Source organism: Cnephaeus nilssonii, assembly GCF_951640355.1.
Source record: "Cnephaeus nilssonii genome assembly, chromosome: 4".
Classification (NCBI taxonomy): Eukaryota; Metazoa; Chordata; class Mammalia; order Chiroptera; family Vespertilionidae; genus Cnephaeus; species Cnephaeus nilssonii.
In genome coordinates, this window is record NC_137075.1 from 51,115,644 (window position 1) to 51,131,464 (window position 15,821).

Here is a 15,821-nt window from a genome sequence, read left to right on the forward strand (position 1 = left end):
GGAACAGTGTTTTAAGAATGGCTTTGTGGTGAAATTAAACAGAATATTTTAAGTAAGTAGTGAGTCCTAAAAGAAATTTGAAGGAAGTGAAGGCTGTGTCTCGAAACAAAGTCCTGGGAGCGGCCCAAGGGCATTTCAGGCAGAGTGAACCCATAAGTGTCTTGTAACAGTTCTCTGAGCCAGACTTATAAATATGTGTCAGCCGGGGCCTAAAAATTCTTATGCAGCCTCATGAAATTCCTTTTAAAACCTTATTTGACTACAGGGATGTTTTCTACTTGCTTAAGTCCCTGAACAGATTTGGTTAACTAAATTTCAGGGGCAAATTAGTTGTATAGACATGGGTTGATACTCTTTTCAGAGGAGTGTTTTTGAAGTTTGAAATCCATACTGTGCAAGTGACCTTTGAGGTTCAGAAGCAGAGTAAGTGGAATGTTCAAAGTTTTGTGCCAAATGTGTTCAAGTTTTCATTTTCCTGAGTTTATAAGGGCTGTTTCCTTGAGAAAGTTTAAGACTACATTTTTTTTTCTTTGCATATAGCTACATTTAAATTAAATATTTCTTGGCCTTCAGAATGAGACCTTGCGCTTAAAAAAGTAAAGACATGATCTACATTATAAAATGAAAAGAATCTCACAGTTATACAAAGTTTAAACTATGATTTGAATGTTTTAATAGTAGTTTGCTACATGGGATAAGGAAAATCAGAAAACAATTTGCACTGTCACTAATTATTATGTTAGAAGTCTATACAAGGACATTGTTTGAGTTTGCTTAGAATAACAAAAACCTCATCTATATAATGATTAAGGAAAATGGTAGTTTAAAGCATTCCAGCCAGATGTTGGCTGCTAATGAACTGCAGCATGGCCTCTAAGAAGATGGTAAATCCAGACTACAATCTTTGAAAAGAATCTCTTAATTAAGTGTTGAACATGGACTGAAGCCATGTGCTCACTGGTACAAAAACCAGGAGTGCTTAGGGTTAGCACTGGGTGGCCTGTGCTTAAAATGCTTGAATATTTAAGTTGATATTGTTAATATTGCAATATGAAATCATTCACATACTAGTAGTTTTATATATTAAAAAAAGAACAAAGTTTCTTTCAGTTCTGTGGGATGGTGTTTGTATCTTTGGTTACATTTTTTCTGGGAGTAGGATTGGAGACTGAATCATTTATTTAATGATTTTGAGTAATTTGGGTTCACTTGGATGATGTGACTAAGCTATTTGATTGCAGGTTAGAAGCCTTACTTTGCAGAGATTGTTTGGGTCACCTCTGTTTTTTTTCCATTTCCTTTCCTACACTAAATACATGTTTGCCTTTAGCATAAACTAAGGCAAAAAGACTAATTAAGGAGCAGCAGATGGGAGGAATATGGGTCACTGTTTCCAAGTGGTTTCAAATGAAACCACTATTGCTGTAAATTCATGCCTGATTGTGTTCTGAACTTTCCTTGTGATCCTTAGATCCTTATCGTTACTAGGTCACTGTGTTTCCAGGCCTCCAAACTTTTATTCGCACCCAGCAATAAGTTAAACTTTATCCAATATAATGGGACAATGTAGGTGATATCAAGCATACTACATATCTGCATTGCCCTTACTGCTGCATTCATTGTATGCAGTGAAAATAATGAAAAGATGGAAATAGAAGGACAGATAACCTCCTTACTAAATTCAGAGGGTTTTGTCATTTATTTTCATGCATTTATGTTTCGTAGAGGTGATGGTAACCATCTTGAGGAAGAGTTACCCAGACTAATATTTGATAGAGTAATCAGGACAATGAAAGGCTCTAGACCTTGCCCCCATTTGTGATAATTTACTCTGTAACTTGTATAAAACTCCCTGTGTCTCAATTTCTCTTTTTAAAGTAAGTGTAAGAGAAGCTAGCTGTTCCTTGAAATTCACAGGGCTAAACAGTTATATTTGCTGAATATTTCTAGTTCCCTGACCTTCATGATGGGAGATTTTGGAAATGTTTATGGGAAGAATTTAGCAAGAAAAATAGGTAAGATGGGAAAATAAGCTAGTAGTTAGGAAAGTTTTTGTAATGGTACAAAGTTTTTAAAGTAAGGAAACAAACTGTATTGTATAGAGAAGAAGTGACTCAGAAGGAAAAGGTTAACTAATGGAAACTGTTTAAGGCATTGAAGTTCTGGAGATGAAGATTTGGAGCTTACCACTGAAAAATATGACTTTAAATATGTGTTAGAGTTTATGTCAGAGTAAAAGATGCCTCTCTACCCCCCCCCCCCCCATTACTATAGTGTCATATACACATCATCTTGAACCTCATGGTAGCTTTATAAGGCAAGTTTTATTATTATTTCAGTTTTGCAGAGGAAAATAGTGAGGGTCAGAGAATTTATATAATGTGACCAAAGACAAACCACTTGTAAATGGAGCTATCTGGATTCCAGCTCTGAGATTTGATTCAAAATAGGAGCTTTTCCCACTCACTGATGCTGTTACCTATGGTGTAATGTGAACAGTATAGTAGACATAGGGAACACACTGCAGATGAGTCCAGCCCTAATATTCTGTGATCTTTCTGATGTCCAAAATAGGTAGAAGTGAATTTCATGTATATGCTTACTAATATGAATTGAATGTTTTTTCATGGGTTGACCAATTTTATTCTCAAAAAAAAATGTTAATATAATGATTATTTTTTTCAAATCCTGCCACATCCAAAGCAAAGGGTTGGATGTTTAGGAGACAGAAAACCCCGTGATAGTCTTTGGTTTAATGAGCTTACAATTTAGTCATGGAGAATGGATTATAACAAAAATAGAAATGTCACACAAAAATAGCATATACAAATTCTTCCAAAGAATATGAATGGAGAGAAAAGTTCCTGACTTCTTTTAAGAGGCCAGTATAACTGTACTTACAAACCAAATGTTGATACCAAACCTTGATACCAAATCTGACCCAAGGACATTATAAGAAAAGAGGATTACTGTCAATCTTTTTCATGAACCTAGATGCAAAAAATTCTAAACAACATTATTAGCAAATTTAATCCAATAATATAATAGAATGATACATCATAGCCAAATTGAGTTTATTTCAAGAATTAAAGGTTGGTTTAATAATTGAAATCAATGTAATTTATCATATTAATAGAATAAAGCATCTGGTATCTTGGTAGATAAAGAAAAGCATTTTATAAAATTTAACATTACTTCATGATAAAATAACAAACAAAAACTCCTAGCAAATTAGAAGCAGAATTCAGTATAATTGCTACCTTTAGGATTAAGGAAGGGGAATGATTAGGAGGGGACATGAAAGGGACTTTCTCGGGGGCTGGCAGTACTTATTTCCTGACCTAGATGGTGGGTGACATGGGTGTCCTCTTTGTGACAAATTATTGAGCTTTATTTTGTGCTTAATGCACTTTAACTATGTGTCTTATATTTTAATAATAATAAGAAAGAAAGTAAGATTTCCTTCAATCCCAGGACCAACCATTGTTAAAGAATTTTTATGAATCCTCCAAGGGATACATTATCCACTGTAATATATATGTTTCTCTTTTTTTTGTGTTAAACACACACACACACACACATTTATTTCCCCCCTGTGATTTGCTTTTTCACTTAATAGTATAAAGAATCATTCCATATTAGCCCATATACAGTTAATGACTTCCTCGTTTAATATTATATGGTCATACTATAATTCATTTGGCCCTTTAGTTAGACATTTCAGTTTTTTTCCAAGCTTATATATAACATTAATTTTAATAATTATATTTCTATACAAGGATATACTAGACTTTTATGGTGGAAATCTAAGTTGTTTCCAATTTTTCGCAATTATAAAAAGGCTTTGAAGAATATTTGTGCACACATTCCGCCCTCCCGCCTCTTTATCAGTTATTTCCTTAGCATAAATCCAATGACATAGAAATATTGGGTTAAAGATATTCTCATTTTAACCTAAAATTTAAAAAAATTAATAATTTTAAAATAACTTTATTTTTTAGAGTAGTTTTAGGTTCATAGTAAAATCAAGCAGAAGGTACAAAGATTTCCCATATACCCCTGCTTCCACACACACATAGCTACCCCTTGCCTCTCCTCCCCCAATCAACATTCTGCACCAGAGGGTACATTAGTTATACTTGATGAACTTACAAGGACACATCATTATCTCCCTTTGCATTAGGGTTCACACTGGTGTTGTACTCTATGGGTTTGGACAAATTGATAATGACATGTATTATCCATTATAGTGTCATACGGAGTAGTTTCACTGCCCTAAAATCCTCTGTACCTATTCCTCCCTTTCTCCTCCCAGCACCTGGTAAATACTTTATATTGTCTCATAGTTTTGTCTTTTTCAGAATGCCATATAATTGGAACCATACCGTGCATAACCTTTTCAGATTGACTTGACATATTTCACTTAGTAACATCCATTTGAGTTTCCTCCATGTCTTGTTATGGTTTGATAGCTCAGTTCTTTTTTAGTGCTGAATAGTATCTAATTGTCTGGATGTAAAACAGTTTATTTATCCATCCTACTGAAGCACATCTCTGTTGCTTCCAAGTTTTGTCAATTATGAATAAAGCTGCTACAGGCCGTGCGGAACCATGGTGGCCTCTGAGGCAGCGACCGCTGCGGGACCCCAGGCTCTGGCCTTGGGTGCCCTCGCCTGTCCCTAGAGCTCAGGGGAGTTGCTGTTGCCTCAGGCCTGTGTGCCACCCGATCACTAGGAGGCAGCTGGCCTTGAGACCTCCGCCAACTCAGCAAAGCAGCAGCCTGTAGGTCCTGCTGCCAGCCGCCAGCAGGGGTACTGATCCAGTGGGAGGTAAGGAAGCTGTCTGGGCCCTGCAGACTGATACCTTGTGCACTGTGCGCAGCTGCAGCAAGATCGTGTCTAGCAGCCCCACACTCAACATGCACCTGGTCAAGAGCCACCCTCTGCAGGATGGTATAGTAAATCCCACATTAAGAAAGGATTTGAAAACCGTGCTTGAATTCTAATGTCGTTCAATTGAAGGATGCCCTAGGCCAGTGGTCGGCAAACTCATTAGTCAACAGAGCCAAATATCAACAGTACAACGATTGAAATTTCTTTTGAGAGCCAAATTTTTTAAACTTAAACTTCTTCTAACGCCACTTCTTCAAAATAGACTCTCCCAGGCCGTGGTATTTTGTGTAAGAGCCACACTCAAGGGGCCAAAGAGCCGCATGTGGCTCGCGAGCTGCAGTTTGCCGACCATGGCCCTAGGGGCCCTGACAGACCATTTTCTCAAATTGCTCTTGTAAAATGGCACTTTATAAAAATGCACGGCGAAAAGAAGCATAAATGTAGTAAGTGCAGCAATTCATATGCACTGAATGGGAATTGGAGCCACGCAGAGGATGGGGGAAGCTTCAGTGCACGCGTGGCACTTCCTATGCCAGTAGAACTGCGCTACAGTTGCACATCTACCGAACTGGTCGTAGATCCCTGCAGAACACAGGATCCACCTGGAAAGAAGAGAAAATGGAAAACTGCCTGCACAAGCAGAAGTTGTCCAATAAGACCATTGACTCATTGAGCAACCAACCAACCCTGAGATTAGGCACTCAAGAATTAGAAATTTCAGAAATAAAAGTTAGTCGCTTCCTTTGAAGACTCTTGTGGCCCTAATGCCAGAAAGCAGACTCTTACAACAGTGCCAAGATATCCTCAGAAGTGGCTTTGGTTAAACTACCTGTTTTGCAGGTTTCTCCTATGCCTGTCTTTGTGCCTATAGCTGACTCCTTGGCCCAGCCTGGGGTGTTAGGTGTCCATCATCAGGGCTCTGCCCCTGGTGCTGTGCACTTACTGGTCTTGTCAATAGGAACCCTGATCCTCGGCCTTGATTCAGAGGCCCTCTCTCTTAAGGAGAACCTCCCTCTTTCAAAAATGGTGAATCCTGTTGCTGGTGAGCCAATAAATACAGGTGTTCAAGTGAACTTGGATCAAAGTCCGTTGAATCCTTTACAAGAACTAGGGAGCAAATGTCAAAAGCACAGCATTTTTTCCTGCAATGTACGGACAGATCTGTCTTATGCCAAGCAACACTTAATACCTTCTGCACAGTGGGTGAGCCCCGATTCCTTTATACCATCTTGTTCTCAAACTGATTTGACATTTGGTTCTCAAGTTTCCCTTCCCATTAGTGTTCATACTCAAACGTTTTTGCCTAGTTCTAAGGTAACTTCATCTATAGCCGCTCAGACTGATGTGCTTTTAGATGCCTGTTTCCAGTCAGGTGGGACCTCCAGAGAAACTCGAACCAGTGGAATGCAAAGTCCAACAGAAAACCGGGTACAGATGGACCAACTGTAATGTGTGGAGACATTTTTGAGAGTGTCCATTCATCATACAGTGTTTCTACAGACAGTATTATAAGCAGCAGCTTGGTGGAGAGACTGTAACTCATGGGTTGTTACCCCAGAACCAGCCTAAGACTTTAAATCAAGATATTGAGAAATCTGCACCAGTTATAAACCTCAGTGCACAGAACAGTATGCTTCCTTCAAAGAACATGTCAGATAATCAGACCCAAACTCTAGGTTTATTAAGTGATTTAGAAAACATTGTCAAATAGTCTGCCTGGTCAGGCACTGGAAAATTGTAGTCTGCTGTCTGACGCGAACATTGGACCTAACACCCAGCTCCCATCTGACCCAACTCAGAATCCCGCAACTGATTGTGATATCGAAGAGTTATTTTCAGCCTCATATATCCAGACTGAAACTGAAAAGAGTGAGGTTAGCACTGTGACCACCAAGCCAGTCTTAGAATCATTGGACAAAGAGATCCAAACTGAAACACTGGACATAGAGGCCCAACATGACTTCTTACTTGCAGATGCCTCTGCGCAGCCCTCCAGTTGTGGGGGAAATTCTAATTTCTTAGGCCTTGAAGTGTTTAATATGCAGATGGACAGATGTAAGCTTCTTTTTAGACAGTAGCCCTCATCAGCCCCTGGGGAGTATTCTGAAACACTCCAGCTTTTCCATGAGTACTGATTCATCTGACAGAGACCCAAACTGAAGGAGACTCTGCTGCTAAGAGCATATGTGCTCTAGGAAGCAAGGCTCAGTTGAAAAGTACAGAAGTGATGACTGGAACCTGTGAAATTGCCAAAATGTCTTCCAAAGCAGCTGTACCATTTTGCATTCCCACCAGTGATGGATGAGAATTCCTGTTCTCTGATCCTCACCAGCATTTGGAGTTCTGGATTTAGGCTTTTTTAATAGGTATGTACTGGTATCTCATTGTTGTTTTAATTTGCATTTTCCCAATGACATGATGTGGAGCATCTTTACATATGCTTATTTATCATTTGTGTATCTTCTTTGGTGAGGTGTTTGTCAAAGTCTCTGGCCCATTTTTAAAATCAGGTTCTTTGTTTCATATTGCTGAGTTTTAAGAGTTCTTTGTATATTTTGGTTAACTGTCCTTTATCAGATGTATCTTTTGCAGATATTTCTCCTAGCCTGTGGTTTCTAATTTTATTCTCTTGACATTGTCTTTTGCTGAGCAGAAATGTTTAATTTTAATGAAGTCAAGTTTTGGTATTGTATCTAAAAAGTCGTCGTCACCCTGGCCGGTGTGTTCAGTGGTTAGAGTGTCAGCTTGCACACTGGAGGGTCACAGGTTCGATTCCTGGTCAAGGGAACATACCTGGATTGCAGGTTCAATCCCTGGCTCCATGTGGGGCACATGTGGGAGGCAAGTAATCGATGTGTGTCTCTTACATCAATGTTTCTCTCTCTCCTCCTTCCCACTTCCCTTCCACTCTCTGTAAAATCAATAGAAAAAGTGTCCTCAGGTGAGGACTAACAACAACAAAGTCATCATCACCAGATCCTCTTCCAGCTAGGTTTTTTCTTGCGTCATTTTCTAGAAGTTTTATAGTGTAACTAGAAGCCCGATGCATGAAAATTTGTGCACTGGGGGGAGGGGTCCCCTCACCCTGGCCTGCCCCCTCTCACAGTCCAGTCCAGGAGCCCTCAAGGGATGTCCTACTGATGGCTTAGGCCTGCTCCCCTAAGCCGCAGTCTGGGATCCCTCTGCAGGAGGCGACCAGGCTGATCAGGGGAAGGCGCTGCCCCCATCACCCCGCTGCTGCTGCCACTGCTGGCTGCCGTGGCTGCCGGCACTCCTTGGCCCTCACAGCTGCTGCAACTTTGTCTGGAAGATGGCAGGTCTATCCGGCCTAATTGGCATATTACCCTTTTATTAGTATAGATGTTTTACATTTAGGTCTGCGATACATTTTGCTAATTTTGTTAATTTTTGTAAAGGTGTAAGGTCTCTGTTTAGATCCATTTTCTTTTGTATATGGATATCCAGTTGTTCCATCACCACTTGTTGAAAAAAACCATCTTTGTTCCATTGTATTACTTTTGCTCCTTTGTCAAAGATCAGTTGACTATATTTATGTGAGTCTGTCTTTGATTAATATCGCTTTATAGTAAGTCTTAAAGTTGGGTAGTATCAGTCCTCCAGCTTATTCTTTTTCAATATTGTGTTGGCTATTCTAGGTCTTTAGACCCTCCATATAACATTAGATACTATTAAGTTTTCCTATTGATGAACGTGGAACATCTTCCCATCCATTTATTTATTTATGTATGTATGTATGTATGTATGTATGTATGTATTGTTGTTATTTTTTTTTGGTTTAATAAATCTTTATTGTTCAGATTATTACAGTTGTTCCTCTTTTTCCCCCCCATAGCTCCCCTCCACCTGGTTCCCACCCCACCCTCTGCCCTTACCATCCCCCCCCACTGTCCTCATCCACAGGTGTACGATTTTTGTTCAGTCTCTTCCTGCACCCCCTATACCCCTTACCCTCGAGGATTGTCAGTCCACTCCCTGTCTATGCCCCTGATTATATTATATTCACCAGTTTATTCTGTTCATCAGATTTTTTATTCACTTGATTTTTAGATTCACTTGTTGATAGATATGTATTTGTTGTTCATAATTTTTATCTTTACCTTTTTCTTCTTCTTCCTCTTCTTAAAGAATACCTTTCAGCATTTCATATAATACTGGTTTGGCGGTGATGAACTTGTTTAGCTTTTTCTTATCTGTGAAGCTCTTTATCTGACCTTCAATTCTGTATGATAGCTTTGCTGGGTAGAGTAATCTTGGTTGTAGGTTCTTGCTATTCATCACTTTGAATATTTCTTGCCACTCCCATCTGGCCTGCATAGTTTCTGTTGCGAAATCAGCTGACAATCCTATGGGTACTCCCTTGTAGGTAACTAACTGTTTTTCTCTTGCTGCTTTTAATATTCTCTCTTTGTCTTTTGCCCTTGGCATTTTAATTATGATGTGTCTTGGTGTGGTCCTCTTTGGATTTCTTTTGTTTGGGGTTCTTTGCACTTCCTGGACTTGTAAGTCTATTTTTTTCACCAGGTGGGGGAAGTTTTCAGTCATTATTTCTTCAAATAGGTTTTCAATATCTTGCTCTCTCTCTTCTTCTGGCACCCCCATAATTCAGATATTGGTATGCTTGAAGTTGTCCCAAAGGCTCCTTACACTGTCTTCATATTTTGGATTCTTTTTTCTTTTTGCTTTTCCGGTTGGGTGTGTTTTACTTCTTTGTATTTCAAATCTTTGACTTGATTCTTGCGATCCTCTAGTCTGCTGTATGATCTCAGTATATTATTCTTTATTTCAGTCAGTGTATGTTTAATTTCTAGTTGGTCCTTTTTCATATCCTTGAGGGTCTCACTAAATTTATCAGCGGTTTCTAGAAAATTCTTGAAAAACCTTATAACCGTGGTTTTGAAGTCTATATCCAGTAGTTTGCTTTTCTCCATTTCTTTCATTTGTGACCTGTTTCTTTGTCTCTGCATTTTGGCTGCTTCCCTGTGTTGATAGAGTGGCTTTGTGTGCTAGGTGTACTATAGGGCCCAGTGTCTCAGCCTCCCCAATTACCTGAGGTGTACACTCTTGGTGCACCCCTTTGTGGGCTGTGCGCACAGTCTTGTTGTAGTTAAGCCTTGATTGTTGTTGGTATCACTGGGAGGAATTGACCTTCAGGCCAATTGGCTGTGAGGATCAGCTGTGTCTATAATGGGAGAACTTCTGTGCTGGAAACACCCTAATGAGGCAAGACTTGCTTCAGTGGGGCTTTGGTGCTCACTGAGTCGGCCCCCTGAGTGTGTCCCTTATGGATCTGAGGAGTTGTAATCTAGATGGTCCCACTCTGACCACTGGGTACACTGGCTCTTGGATTGCCCAGGAGGTGCTAATTTAGCCTTTGCCTGAGGCCACCCAGCAGGAGCTATGGAGAGATCTGCAGATTCCTCTTCTTTGTTTGGGTTTTGGAGGTGCCAAGATGAGGCTCCGCTGTGAAGCAATGCAAGCTGCTGTGGGGCCTTGGGCCTTCTTTTGGATGTTCTGGGTCTTTCTGACTCAGCTGCAGTTTGTTAGATAATTTTAGATTTCAAAGGCCATTCATATGCAAAAACCGCTGTGCACAACTTGGGTGGAGCGGGGTCTCAGGGCGGAGCAAACAGCTATGGCTGACCATCAGCCCTGCCGTAAGAGGCCCCCGGTTCTCAGTGTCCCTTGGTAATTGCTGCAAGCACCACTGAGAGAAAGCCGCCTTCGAGTTCCACCCGATGCCAGACAGTCCAGTTTCTCCCCATATGAGTCTGAATCCCCAGAATCTCACCCGGAACTGGATTTCAGAGCAGTCGGGAGCTTGTGTCTCCTTCCCTATTGAAAAAGCCAGCCACGTACTCAGTTGCCAGCCCTTTCCGTGCGTGCGCGCGCTTGTGCGCCTCTGTACCTCTGCACTTTACTGCCGCAGCTCCTCTGAGTCTCAGTGTGCTTTTTTCTTTCCTTCTAGTTGTAGAATTTCCACTCAGCCAGCCTTCCTGTGGTTCTGGGTGATGTCCGTTTTGTCTTTTAGTTGTAGTTTTGAAGTGGTTGTGTGAGGCAGCAATTTCAGATATTTACCTATGCTGCCATCTTGGTTTCTCTCCCTTCCCATTTATTTAGTTCTTTGATTTTGCTCATCAGAGTTTTTGTAGTTTTTCTTGCATAGATCTGTATGTATTAGATTTATACTTAATTATTTTTTTTTGGGGGGGGTGCTAATATAAATGATACTGTACTTTGAATTTCAAATTCTGCTTCATTGCTGGCTATAGAAAAGTGATTGTGATTGACTTTTGGATATTAATCTTTTATCCTATAACTTTGTTATAATTGCTTGTTAGTTCCAGAAGTTTTGTTGTTGTTGATTCTCTTGAATTTTCTATATAGACTAGAGGCCCAGTGCATGATTTAATCATGCACCTGGTGCACCAGCTGGCTGTCTGTCCGCCGGTGCCCCAGGCCTTCCGAAAGCCTCCGGCGCGGCGGAGGCTTTCGAAAGGCCTTGCGCCGGCGCAGACAGACAGACAGACAGCTCCCCCGCTTTGGCTTTTGATCGCGGGGGAGCCGGCTGGCTGTCTGTCCGCCGGTGCCCCAGGCCTTCCGAAAGCCTCCGGCGCGGCGGAGGCTTTCGAAAGGCCTTGCGCCGGCACAGACAGACAGACAGACAGCTCCCCCGCTTTGGCTTTTGATCGCGGGGGAGCCGGCTGTCTGTCTGTCCGCCGGTGCCCCAGGCCTTCCGAAAGCCTCCGGCGCGGCGGAGGCTTTCGAAAGGCCTTGCGCCGGCGCAGACAGACAGACAGCTCCCCCGCTTTGGCTTTTGATCGCGGGGGAGCCGGCTGGCTGTCTGTCCGCCGGTGCCCCAGGCCTTCCGAAAGCCTCCGGCTCAGCGTCCTGCTGGCCCAATCAGCTACCCCGGCCACCCTGAGTCCCGCCCCCTGCGCCTCCTGCTGGCCCAATCGTGGGCGTAGCGGAGTGATGGTAATTTACATATTACCATTTTATTATGTAGGATGATCATGTCATGTGCAAACAAAGACAGTTTTATTTCTTCCTTCCCAATCTGTTTATCTTTTGTTTCTTTTTTTTTTGTCTTATTGTACTAACTAGGACTTTCAGTATGGTGTTGAAAAGCAGTAGTGCTTTTGCCTTATTCCTGATCATTTAAACGTTTGAAATCCATTGCAAATTGTCATCTAGAAACCAACAAATATGGAACAACATTGCATGAAAGTCTATTTCCCACAGCCATACTAACAGTCTATCAATTTTTAAAATCTTTTCCAGTCTCAAGGCGGGGGGAGTTGGAGAAGAATAGGAGACATCTGTAATACTGTAAACAATAAAAAATATATATTAAAAATATTTTCCAGCCTGATAGATGCTATCAAGGACATAGCTTTGATTATTAGATAGTTTAAACATTTTTTCCATATCTTTTATCAGTCACTTGCATATTTTGGACTTCATTGTATATCTAATGAGCTCATTTTCTCCTGAATTGTTCATTAATCATAATTTTATTAGTCCATAAGAACTCTAGATATTAAGCATTAATATCATATGTTGCAAATACCTCTCCTTTTAAACTTGACTTCTTTTAGGCTAAGACTTCTGAAGCAAATACCACTTTAGTCATATTTAAGCAAACACATAGGATGGGATAATTGTATATACTTTGAATTTTATCTTCCTTGAGTTGAAAATATTCTACACACTTTCATTTCATTTTGAAGTAAAGTACTTGGACACAAAATAGCCTCTGACAGATGCAGGGATTTTTTTTTTAAAGGATTTCTCAGGAATAAGCCACCTGCTTCATTAAACAAACACCATGGCTCTGGTCTACCACGTGTTTGACCTTGTACCTTTAGACACTTAGAGGAACTAAAATTGTGACTGATTTGTATTATAAGCAGGAACATTCTAATAATAGTATTTGTGGAGCAAGATATATACTTTTAAATAATAATATAACTTAGCATCTGTTTAGCACTAGGAAAAATTTTTAAAAATTTTGCCATGATCCATCTACCAGGCCACTTAACCCTGTCAAGTAAGGTCTGACTGCCAGTTTCTTACACCAGAGTCTTGCCTCTCAGAGACTTCTTGGAGCCTCACTATAGGAATACCTACTTGGCTCTTATGTTATATCAAAGAGATATGGCAGATTTCACTTTTATAACATGTTAATGTTGTTTCTACTTCTCTTTAAGGTCTAGACCAAACAACAACAGCAACAACACAGCAAAACTGGGGGGCACAGTTATTGGGTGGATGGTCTCAGGTACATTCAGTCCTTCAAGGGCTTGGGGGAGGCAGTGGTAACTGACAATGGAGATGCCTTTCTAATCTTGAAGTACATATAAATCTGTTAAGAGTAAAAGAAATGTAGCCAGTCTGACTAATAGTCAATAACCTTAAAAACTTTTCTTCCTGAAGAAAGAGATGATTGTATCACTTTTAGTTTTTAAAATTATTTTTATTGTTGAGAGTATTACAGATGTCTCCATGTTTTTTCTTCTTTTTGCCTCCCACCACCGGGTTCCCACCCTGCCCCAGGCTTTCAACACCCTATTGTTTGTGTTTATGGGCAATGCATATCTATACTAATAAAAGAGAAACATGCAAATTGACCGTACCTCTGCTACGCCCACAAGCCACAACCACCAGCCAATCAGGAGCGAGTATGCAAATTAACCCAACCAAGATGGCTGCAGCCACGGAGCGAGCAGGAGGCTTGGGTTTCCCCGGCAATGGAGGAAGCCAAGCTTACCTCCTGCTCTGGCCGGCCCTGGCCTCCGCTCAAGGCTACAAAGTTTCAATTATAGAAGATAAGTAAATCGCAACAAAAATGGTGGCAGCCACGGAGCTGGAGAGAGCAGGAGGCTTGAGTTGCTCCTGGCAATGGAGGAAGCCAAGCTTCCCGCAGCCCTGGCCTGCCCTGGCCTCCGCTAAAGGCTACAAAGTTTCAATTATAGAAGATAAATAAATCCCAACAAAAATGGCAGTGGCCACAGAGCTGGAGAGAGCAGGAGGCTTGGGTTTCCCTGGTGATGGAGGAAGCCAAGCTTCCTGGCCGGCCCTGGCCTCTGCTCAAGGCTATAAGGTTTCAATTATAGAAGATAAATAAATCCCAGATACCAGGGCCTCCACTTTGGTCGCCCGGGGGTGTGGCCGGCCTGAAAACTACCACAGGCCCCTCGCCCAGGCCGCCCCACACCCAAGGGAACCCCCACCCTGATCCAGGACACCTTTCAGGGCAAACCAGCTGGCCCCCACCCGTGCACCAGGCCTCTATCCTATCTAATAAAAGAGTAATATGCAAATTGACTGTCACTCCAACACACAAGATGGCTGCCCCCATGTGGTCAAGGATGGCTGCCCCCATGTGGACACAAGATGGCTGCCACAAAATGGCCAGCAGGGGACAGCAGTTGGGAGGGACCAGGCCTGCAAGCGAGGGCAGTTGTGGGAGGGCAGTTGGAGGCGATCAAGCCTACAGAGGAGGGCAGTTAGGGCGATCAAGCAGGGGAGGGCAGTTGGAGGCGATCAAGTCTACAGAGGAGGGCAGTTAGGGGTGACCAGGCTGGCAGAGGAGGGAAGTTGGGGGCGACTGGGCCTGCAGGGAAGGGCAGTTGGGGGGACCCAGGCCTGCAGGGGAGGGCAGTTAGGGGCAATCAGGCTGGCAGGGGAGCAGTTAGGCATCAATCAGGCTGGCAGGGGAGTGGTTAGGGGGTGATCAGGCTGGCAGGCAGAAGCAGTTAGGGGCAATCAGGAAGGCAGGCAGGAGAGCAGTTGGGAGCCAGCAGTCCTGTATTGTGAGAGGGATCGGGCCTAAATGGGCAGTCGGACATCCCTCAAGGGGTCCCAGATTGGAGAGGGTGCAGGCTGGGCTGAGGGACACACACCCCTGTGCACGAATTTCATGCACCGTGCCTCTAGTATACATATAAGTTATTTTGTTAAACTCTTCCTGCCCTTCCCCCCCATTTGTTTATTTTTTCCTTTGTTTCTCTTGCCTCAGGTGATATATCTGAAAATTCTGCTCCCTCTGAGATTTGTCAGTCTGTTCCATGTTTCCATGCCTCTGGTTCTATTTTATTCATCAGTTAATGTATTCATTGATTCCACATATAAGTGAGATCATGTAATATTTTTCTTTTTCTGACTGGCTTATTTCACTTAGCATAATCATCTCCAGGCCTCTCCATGCTGTCTCAAAGGGTAGTAGATCCCTCTTTTTTACAGCTGCATAGTATTCCGTGGTGTAAAAGTACCACAGCTTTTATATTCACTCATCTATTGATGAGCACTTGGAATTTTTCTCTTTGGAGAAGTGTCTGTTCAGGTCCTCTGCTCATTTTTTCAATTGGATTGTTTGTCTTCCTTTTGTTGAGTTGTATAAGTACTTTATATATTTTGGAAATTAACCCCTTATCAGATGTATCATTGGCAAATATATTCTCCCATACCGTGGGTTCCCTTTTCAATTTGATGCTGGTTCCTTTTGTTCCACAGAAGCTTTTTAGTTTGATGTAGTCCTATTTGTTTATTTTTTTTTATTGGTTTCTCTTGCCCTAGGCCAGGTATCTGTAAAAATTCTGCTCCATGAGATGTCTAATATTTTGCTGCCTATGTTTTTTTCTAGGATTTTCATGGTTTTGTGACTTATGTTTAAGTCTTTTATCTACTAGTATTTTGAGTTTATTCTTGTGTATGGTGTTAGTTGGTGGTCTAGTTTCATTTTTGCATATGCCTGTCCAATTTTCCCAACACCATTTATTGAAGAGACTCCATTTGTCAAATATTAATTAAGCATAATGGCTTGGTTCAATTTCTGGGTTTTCTGTTCTGTTTCACTGTTCTTGTGTCAGTACCAGACTGTTTTGATTACAGTAACTTTGTAGTATA

The 15,821-nt window shown here is 41.6% G+C and overlaps 1 protein-coding gene and 1 pseudogene across 6 annotated transcripts in view; both read left to right on the plus strand.

The window, feature by feature from the left end:
- The window catches only part of GALK2 (galactokinase 2), a 141,963-nt gene that overhangs the window by 50,910 nt on the left and 75,232 nt on the right, over positions 1-15,821 (plus strand). The window lies entirely within an intron of this gene.
- LOC307098750 (ATM interactor-like) lies at positions 3,332-8,910 on the plus strand (annotated as a pseudogene). The gene has a single exon. The product of its transcript is annotated as an ATM interactor-like (transcript).